This window comes from Vicia villosa, linkage group LG3 (assembly GCF_029867415.1).
Source record: "Vicia villosa cultivar HV-30 ecotype Madison, WI linkage group LG3, Vvil1.0, whole genome shotgun sequence".
NCBI lineage: Eukaryota > Viridiplantae > Streptophyta > Magnoliopsida > Fabales > Fabaceae > Vicia > Vicia villosa.
The window spans coordinates 24,931,141-24,941,340 of record NC_081182.1 but is presented as its reverse complement, the minus strand read 5'-3'; the positions used below and the strand labels follow the sequence as shown (position 1 = coordinate 24,941,340).

General features: G+C 28.5%; 1 long non-coding RNA gene across 1 annotated transcript; it reads right to left on the bottom strand.

The window, feature by feature from the left end:
- Positions 1-8,842: 8,842 nt before the first annotated feature.
- LOC131655188 (uncharacterized) lies at positions 8,843-9,707 on the bottom strand. The gene is made up of 3 exons (XR_009299677.1): positions 9,670-9,707; positions 9,277-9,454; positions 8,843-9,050 (listed from the first exon to the last, which is right to left on the bottom strand). It is a non-coding gene; the product is annotated as an uncharacterized LOC131655188 (long non-coding RNA).
- Between the last annotated feature and the right edge of the window lie 493 nt (positions 9,708-10,200).

Sequence of the window (10,200 nt, the reverse complement as noted above, 5' to 3'; positions counted from 1 at the left end):
TTTAAATTTTGATATTCCTGCAACTCCTTCTTACGTAATACATATGCCTACTCATATGAAGAAAATTAACAAGTATTATTTATTTTTTATTCATAATTTATTGTGTGTTATAATTTATAAGTATTATACTAACAATTATAATTATTTGAAATTATAGGTGTTTAGAAACCAAACACCAAAAGACGTTTCCGACCATGTCGATCTTGATTCCTTTAAAATAATGAATGCATTGCATAATATTCTTGTATGTTCATTGGTTTATTATTTGATGTAATGATGTGTAAATTGTATGTTATGTTTGTGCCATTTTGATTTTGATGTACAAATGCACGGTGTTTCTATTTCGTGTCTATTTCTGAGAAGCAAAAATATAGGTTAGAAAATGAGAATTCTGTAAAATAACAAAAATATATTAAAAAAAAATATTTCACCATAATTGGTTCTTCCAACCATGGTGACATGCAACACTCTATCTAGTTTAATAAACGCCAAAAATAACATTATTGGATATCGAACCAATGACCTTTCATTTTTTCACTACGGCTGTTTATTTCATTCGTGGTGAAATGTAGCGCGTTTTCTAGTTTATTACCATGGTCAATAGCCCGTGGTGGTAAGCAGCTCACTAGCTACCATATCCTACGTTACACAGACCATCAAGCGTGGTTAAATGTTTATTCTAAACGTTGTGAAATGTAAATTTTGTAGTAGTGATTAAAAATTAATAAAAATATACTTATAGTTACATTATTTATGTTTTGAGACGAAAAATGAATTTGATAGAATTGTTTCACTACAACAAAAAACAAATTTAACCTTAGTTGGATATGAGGTGTTACCTCAGTTTCATATGCGAGACAACGAATGACGTTTTAAATAGTTCACCACTTAACATCTCAATTTTAGCTCCACCAACGGATAAGGTATAAAGGTCATGGGTTGATCTTTGTAACATCCTGATTTTATTAGTTATTTATTTAATTGATGTTGTTTGGTGTTTTATTAATTATTTACTTATTTATTTATTATGTAGTATAATAATTATTTAATTAATTGACTATGTGTATTGTTGTGTTAATTTGGCTAATTGAGTTATTAGTATAATTGGTGGAATAATGAAATAATAGATAATGGGCCTAATTAGTTGAGATAGAATGGGTGACTAAGCCCAATTAGAAAGAAATATTAAGAGTTGAGTTAGGTCATTTTTCATAACATTAGCTTTTGGAGAATAGAAGAGAATAGAATAGAGTAGAGGAAGAAGTGTAACACCCTTTACTAACCCCGCGGCAATTTAATTAAATTCATTTAGAGTACATGAAAATAAGGGTGCCACAATTCATAATAAAATAAACATCATTCAGTCATGTCATGCATTCACTGAGACAATCATCATCGTTTAAAAACATTTCATGTTAACACAGCGGAAATTAAATCAAACGGACTAAGTTCAACATCTTTAAAACTTATCCTTCAAACATCAAAACATAACTAGAGTTATAAAACATAAACTCTAAACATCACGTCCCCAGTGTTACAAATATCAGAGCATGACACCTGACGCTAACTAAATAACTGACTCATGAGCTAATCCTCACCGAGTCGAACAGCCGCTATCCTCAATCTGAAAATGACAACATGTAAGGGTGAGTCTCATCATAATTAACAAATGTTATAAGGTTATAAAGAAATAACACATCATAGCTGCATCGTTCACCCAATTGTTTCATAAACAGACATTCAGACAAGTTTCATCATCACAAACAATCAACCAACACATCATCAATATTTACAACACTGGAATACATCCAATCATGTTATAAAAGTATGCATATGTATGAACTGACACTATGCATGTGGTACCAACATCGTCAAATGAGAATAACCCATGACCGATCCAACATCATCAAGATACGGTCCTGCCAGCACAGATTCCACACAATGGGAATCATGCCCTTCACTGATCCAACACATCATCATGGATACAGCATCATCAATGAATATGAATGAATGCAACATACATGAACATACTTATACCATCGTCAAGTCTAATGAGTAACATCATCAAAATACTCATTTCATCATACTTACCATCATCATTAAGCATGTTTATATATATATATATATATATATATATATATATATATATATATATGCATCATTCAATTACAATCACATCATTAATCATCAAATAGATTATTTTACAAGGTTCGTTTAGCTCGAAACGACACATCAAACAGACCAACGGTTAAAAAGTTATGCACCTTTAAACTTTTTAAAATGTTCTATCACTAACAGCACGCGGCGCCAACTTGGTTCGCGGCGCCAACTGAGCGTCTAAAAAATCCTTGGCTCTCTACCAAGCAGTTCGCGGCGCAAACTATGCTCGCGGTGCGAAACGAGAAAAAGGTACGCCTTCGCGGCGCCAAAACTGGGACTCGACGCGAACTGAGCGTGTCAAAACTTCCTGGTTTTCTACCCAGCCGTTCGCGGCGCCAACACAGGGACGCGGCGCGAACCGGTAAATTCCAGAATCCCAAATCGTAGAAAACAACATTCTGCACATCCCAATTGCCCTCAAATCATACCAGCACGAATTTCAGGAAATGGATCACACATACAACACAAAATGCACATCAGAATACACTAATTAAGCATCAATTAAGACCATAATATCACACACATCATGGATTCAACAAAGGGATTAAACATCACACAATCTGACTCAATCCCTAAACCTATCATATGACTCAATTGATACGAATTCCACATCTATTCTATGCTATCAACCCCTAACCCGATAATAGATGCTAATCAGATAAGTCCCCCTTACCTTAGCCAAATTCTTGAATTCTTCCTCTTTCTCTGCTTCTGCACTTTCACGTTCTTGCTCTCTTCTCCTCTTTTGCTCTTTTCTCGTTCTATTTCCAATTTTCCTCTTTTCCTTCTTTTATGAAAAACAACATAATTTTAGTAAAAGGCCTCATGACTAACACCCCTCCTTTTACTAAACACTACCTCGGCCCAATTCTATTATTTTCCATAATTTTCAGAGAAATGCCAAATAATTCCAATAAAATAATTTAAATTCCAATTAAATTAATTTAAGGAAAATTACGGATGTTACAAGAAGAGGATTTGAGAATCTAGAAGAAGAAGGAATTTGATTAGAGGTAACGGGGAGAACTCCATTATCTTGATTATATATATATATATATATATATATATATATATATATATATATAGGTATTTCATCCCTCAATTTCATAGATTTTCACATGTTAGGGTTTATGTTGAATTCATGGGATTTGTGCTATTAATCATGTTTGATGATGTTTGTATGTGAAACCATGGTTAGGAACATGTTTAGGAACCTTTTATGTGTGTTAAATTGTGGTTTGGATGAGTTTTGGTTGGCAAAAATTGGATTTGGTTTGGTGTTGAAGGTGCTGAAAACGCACAGAATTTTGTTGTTCCGGCGTCTTCCGCCGGGCGCAGGATTTCTTCTGCCGGGGAGAGCGTTCTCCGAGCGAGTCAGCAGGCGAGCAAGGTTTTATTGTGACCAAGTTACTGACTTGGAGCGTCGGGCGAGCCATTCCTTTCGCCGGGTGAAAATGTCCTATTTTGCAAAAAAATTATAATGTTCATAACTTTTGATCCGTAACTCCTTTTCTTGTGTCGTTCGAAGCTTTAGGAAGCTAATGTGATAATCTATATGATAGGATAGACTTGGTTAGCGTTTGATGGTTTAATTATGATGTTTGTGTGTAAATAACATGTAATTATGTATATATGCGTTGTGGATTTGTGAATTGTGGATAACATTTGTTGACGTGTTATGTGAGGTGATATTCGTGAAAATTGTGTGGAGAAATATATGCTATTTTAGATGCATTTGTTGTGAATGGATACTTGATGTATTTTGTACAATTTATGGATAATTCAATGTGTGAATTAGTGTGGTATGCGGTATGTTAAGATTGTATGGATAATCTTAATTGCATATGTTTTGGTGATAATTGTACATGCATTCATGGTGGCTTTGAAATATAAGCGGTGAAACTTCGGATTCACAACGGTGACTTTGATCCTTGGGTGGAAACATAGGCGTGGCTTTGTTCCTTTGTGGTTCGGAAGCGGTGAACTAAAGGTTCATATTTTTGTAGGGCTTTGATCTTGTCTGGATCTAAAGCGTGGCTATGGTTTCGATCGGAATCGGTGAGCTTGTTACTCACATGGTACCACATGCATTAAGTCACATTAATTGCATCTGAGTTGCATTATGTGTTATGTGATTGTTTGAATTGATGTGGTTGCTTGTATGGTAATCTTATTTGTGTGTGTAATAATTGCGGAACTTATTCCATTTATGAAGTGTGGAGAATGATAATGCGATTGTATGCTATGTTCATTGTACATATATTATGTATTCATTATGATGTGAATTCTCACCCTTCTGTTTGAATGATGTTCCTTGTGACATCATGTAGGTTCCGACGAGTAGTGAGCTTGTCCGAGGATTTAGCCGAGGAGATTTTGGTTTATCGTTTTGAGTAGGTAGTGAGTCAAATGCTCTGGTCATGTAACACTTGGGGGTTTATTTGAAATCATGTTTTTTAATGTTTGGATATTGTTATCTTATTCATATTAGTATGATAATTTGGATATGTTTGTTGAAGGAAATGTTGCTTAGTTATTTGAATTTCATATAGCATAGTTTGATTATGTTATTTTGAATTGGTAGATGAATATAGTATGGGATATATTCATTGAAAATGATTGATTGTAATTATTATTCCGTTGCGTTTTCATATTATCGAAAACATGAAGATTTCAAATGTGTTATAAACATCATCATGTGCAATGCTTGAATGTTTTGTTCTGATTTTTAATTGTTTTGGAAACGACATGTGACACCCTTTTGTTATATGCTTATTACTCTGTTATTATATATGCAACTAGTGTGAAACCCGTGCGGAGGCACGGGTTCTGGTGTGGACCGGTTTTATGTTACCAGTTAGAATATGAAATTCATAAATAATAGAAAAAATTAAAATAAATTATAAAAAAAGATAAAAAAGAAGTCTAAGATTAATATATAAGTTCAAATTAAAAATACTAAATTTGTTCCAATATAATATAGGAGTTTGTTATAAACCACTACAGTAATATTTAGGTTTTTGTCGGCCACCTTGAATAATTCCTAAAAATTTTAAAAAGATTTTTTTTATTTGAACAATAAATATTATTTTTCTATATATGAAAATATGTTTTCCGGTATTTATTTCTTGTATGTAAATATATTTTTTTGACATTCTTTATAAAATTATTGGAATCTATAGTAAATTTATTCCCGTATATAAATTTTAATTTTTTGAATTAATAGTAAAAATTTTCTCGTATATAAAAAGGGTTTGCCAAACAAAATCTTATATATTACAATGAAAAAGTTAATATAAATAATTTAAAAATTTATTTAAAAATATAATAAAGTTACGTTAAATCATATAAAAAAAACCTAAATGTGATATGTATTAAAAAAAAAGGTCATATAAGAAAAAGTCAAATGTGATATTAATAAAAATATATTATGTACATACTAAAGTGTTATATTTGGATCAAGAATATATATTTTCCATACATAAATTTTATTTTTGTTTTGTCATTATTTTTATTTTTTATATTATTTATAAAAATATTTAAATCAATAGTAAATTTGTTCCGTTTATTATAAAGTGTTACAGTGTTTATAAATAAATAAATTTATTTATTTAAAATTCAATAATAAATTATTTTAAATTACCTTAAATAATGTTTAACAAAAAATAAAGGAGTTACTATATTTTTTCTCTTACCCTAAATAGTATATATAGAAGATAATACTATAAATTTATCATGCAAATAGAAGAAATTTTGGAGACATGTCCCACATTGATTTTAAATATAAAAAAAAAATGTTATTTGTGTGTAGTCTCCAAACAGGTATCATAGTTATTATCAATTAGAAACTTTGAAGTTGTGTTTCTAATGTAAAGAGAAATGACTATTTTGATTTGATTGTAATTGGATAAACTAATATAAAGAAAAATGACTACTTTGAAGTTGTGTTTCAGTACAAAAAACTTTATTGGTTGTGTTTTTTTCTTAATTGATTATGTGGAATAGGATGTGGGATAGGGGTGTTTTTTAATATTTAGTTTATTAGTAGTCTTACTAAAGGAAGAACGTGACTTGTAAATTATAGAAAAATGTGCTTTTTATGACAACACATATCATATATCAAATCAGTTTGTTTCATTCTTACAATCATTTAATTTTTTAAACTTTAAAAAAATAGATAACTATTATATTAATTAAACTTAAAAAAAATGGAATTATTTGTTTAGACCAAAATGATAACTGAAAATGTTGCTCTTCTTCTTCTTGAGACGCCACCACCATTCTCTGTCTCATAATTTTCTCTTTCATTCCTTTTTTTTCCACTCATCATCACCATCACCCAAACAACTTCTCCTATATGTTTTCTTTTCCATTATTATTAACATTTGATTTTAGTGTATGTATATATCTCTTCTAATAAATACATAATCAATATTTAAATATTTCCACTACTTCTTCACTTTCTTTCTCTGGTTTTTTGGGTGGCTTTGACTATATATTCATCATCAAAATTATATTAGTATTAAAAGAAAATGACAAATTAATGACACTTAAATGTATCCAATATCAATAAATATTTTTTTCCATTAATATCCTTTATGAATATTTTTTTCCCATAACATTTAAACACATATTTTATAAAAAAAAAATTGGGAAAAATAGAAAAAAAAATATTTTCTTTTTATTGGCAGAGTTGTAATAATAATTAAAATTAAAATTTAATAAATAAAAAAGAAAGATGGAAATAAATTCATAGTTTGAATTTTTCTGCGAAAAGTTCAAATTTGAATTTGAAAATAAAACAGACCACTAATGTACCAAAAATCAGTCAAATTATATGGAAATAGACTATAAAATACATTTGCAAATACAAAGTATTAGGCTAAGATTGGACAATGTATAAGCTGTTGTTTTGTGCAGGAAGAATTCATCATTGTGTATATTTTAGGTCCAAGTATCGATGGATGTGACACATGAAAGGGTTGTTTGTAAACACAATTGTCTTATGCAACATAAGACTATGTACAATGGTTTGCATATTCAACACCCTCTTTTTTCACTTTTTATTCTCCACATCACCTTCTCTTTCTTCCACATAATAATTCAACATTCATTTAATTTTTGCTCACTACAATGATTTTGTTTAATAAAATTCAACACCCAATCCCACCATTTTAAACAATCACAACAACCAATAAAATGTTGCAAAGAAATATATGTGGGCCCACACTTTCTCATTCAACATGTTGAATGTTTTCAACACATATTAATCCACATCACTTTCAACTCTTTATTCAACACCTCATTGCATCTATTCAACTATTGAATAATTTTTTCAACACCCCCATTGTAAATGGTCTAATAGGCAAAAGCAAATGTCTAATCATAGAAAAATATAAAATATAAACAATTGTAACTTGAATTTTAGTCTAATAGTGTTGCAGCTTTTAGTCTCATTTATGTTTTCAAAATCAAGTTGAAGATGGATTTATTAAATGATTAAGAAATGGCATGTCTAAGCAAAGAGAAATATAAAATAAAATCAATTCATGACAGAATTTTAGTCTAATAGTGATGCTTGTTACTTAGTCTCATGATATCCAAAATTTGTATATTATTATAAATTTTTCTATAAATAATTTATCAAATATCATATTTTTTGTCATGATATTTATCATATTATCAAATATTTATAATATTTATCAAATATTTTCATATTATCATAAATTTTGATATAAAAATTTTTCATATAATTTTTTTCCTTCATATTATCATAACTTTCATTTTAAATTATTTAGTTTTGATAATGACATCAAATATATATGACATATTTATTATTTTAAACCATTATTAAAAATAAATATTAATTAATTTTTATTGGTCTTTTCTATTCCACTAATGTAGGGTGATTCAAGTTATCATTACAATTATAACTCATAGTATTAAATTTTTAATAATATTAATATCACATTTTTCTATATGCAATGAATGAGTGATATGGTATTAAACTGCAATTAATTTTCTCATGAGTGATATGGTATTAAACTGCAATTAATTTTCTCTCTCTCATATTCTCTTTCTTCTGCCAAACCTCCTGCCACAAATTCTCAGTTGTCAACTATCAGTCTTTCTCTCAAATTTTCCTTTTCCTTTCATTCTTTCTCTCTCCCCATCTTTCTCTCTATCTCACCAAAATCTCATTCTTTCCCAGAACATTTATCAACAAATATTTTTTTTCATTAATTCTAAATTAACAAATAAACTCTAAAATGTTTATGGTAATAATTTTTTTATTGGAAAAGCTCATATTTAAAAAAAAAACAATAATAGGTTGATAGTCTTCAATTTCATCCATTGATAGTTAATGACACAATTTACAAATTAAAATAGATTAAAATAATTTATCTAAACTTTCAAAAATACTATTATGACAACACTATGAATCTATCCAACTGATATGATAACAGTACCATCTGTTTGAAATTTCTATTCCTTTCATTTCTCAATGAAACCACTTTGAATATATCCTCTCTCCATAAATTTTCTTTTCTTCTTCTTATATAAATTTTTTTATCTAACTTCAATCTCTTTGAGAAAAATAAAATTATTATTTTGATTTTTTCTAATGATGATGCCAATAATATCAACAATAATTATAATAATGATGATAAAAAATATTAAATTAAAATAAATAATAGTTTTTTTTTTTAATTTCAATGTTTAGAAACATTACAAAAATAGATACACTACTTCATAATTATAAAATTTTAAAAATATATGACAAATTCTAAAGAGAGAAAAATTAATAAAAATAAAAAGAAGTGAAAAAAAAATGTTAAGAAATTGTCCATATGTTTAACTTTTTGTTTTCCTATATGAAGATGTAGAACCTGAAAATAAAACAAAAACAAATGGAAAAGATGTTAAAAAGATTTTTAAAAATTGGGGTTTGTCACTGTTCTCAAAAATAGAAATTGAAGATCTATACTATCCAAAGAATACACAAATTGTTATATATATGATATAAAAATAACACATCTGAAAATAACATGTATAAAAATAATAGATCTGGTGTAAAAATAACATATCTGAAAAAAATATCTATAAATTACTAACCATAATTTATATTGTCACACATATTGTCGTTGTTGTTTTAGTACCCGGATTCGTCTTTGTTTTGATAGATCTACAACATGTAAAAATAAAAGAAGTGAAAATTATGGAACAGAGGAAACTTATATGTTGTTACTTACACTTTAAAATCATTTTTATCATCTTCATATAGATCTACAACCTGGAAAACAAAAAACTTCAAAATCAGTTTTCATCTTCGTATAGATCAGTAACCTGAAAAAACAAAAAATTAAAATGAAAAAGAAATCACAAAACATTGATGAAGATAAAAAGAGGAGTGAAAATGAAGTATTAAATCCAGTTTAGATAAAAAGGAAGAAGAAAGTAACAAAGAGTGTGAGAGATGTAGCAAGCAAAGAGAGAAAGAAAACTCACAGGAAATTTTTTTTAGAGGGACTGAGGAAAAAAGAGAGAGAAAAAGTTTGCAAATGTGTAAAAAAATCAGTTTAGGCCTTATATAAAATAATCACCCTAATATAATAATAATAAAATGTGACAAAAAATTGAGAAAAGACAACAAATAAGCAAAATTTAATAGGTGTTGACAAAAGCAGCAAGGGCACATGCGTCTTTTCCAGGTACATTTGTTTTCTTATTTTATAGATATTTGGGGTTTAGAAAAGGGGTGTTACAATCCTCATGTAGATCCTTTTTGAAATTTTTAAATGTCAAAAACATCTTTCCCCTCGATTTTGATATTTAACCGATGGATAAAACACAATTGAGTTTGTTATATCTAATTCTCTCCATTTCTATTTATAAACAAATTTTTGACCTTTTTAGTTCATTGAATAAATGATGTATTTAAACTACATATAGGTTAGATACACCAATTATTCAATGAATGTAAAAAGTTAAAATTTGCTTATAAATAGAAATGGAGGGAGTAGTTTGTTTATTTCGCGG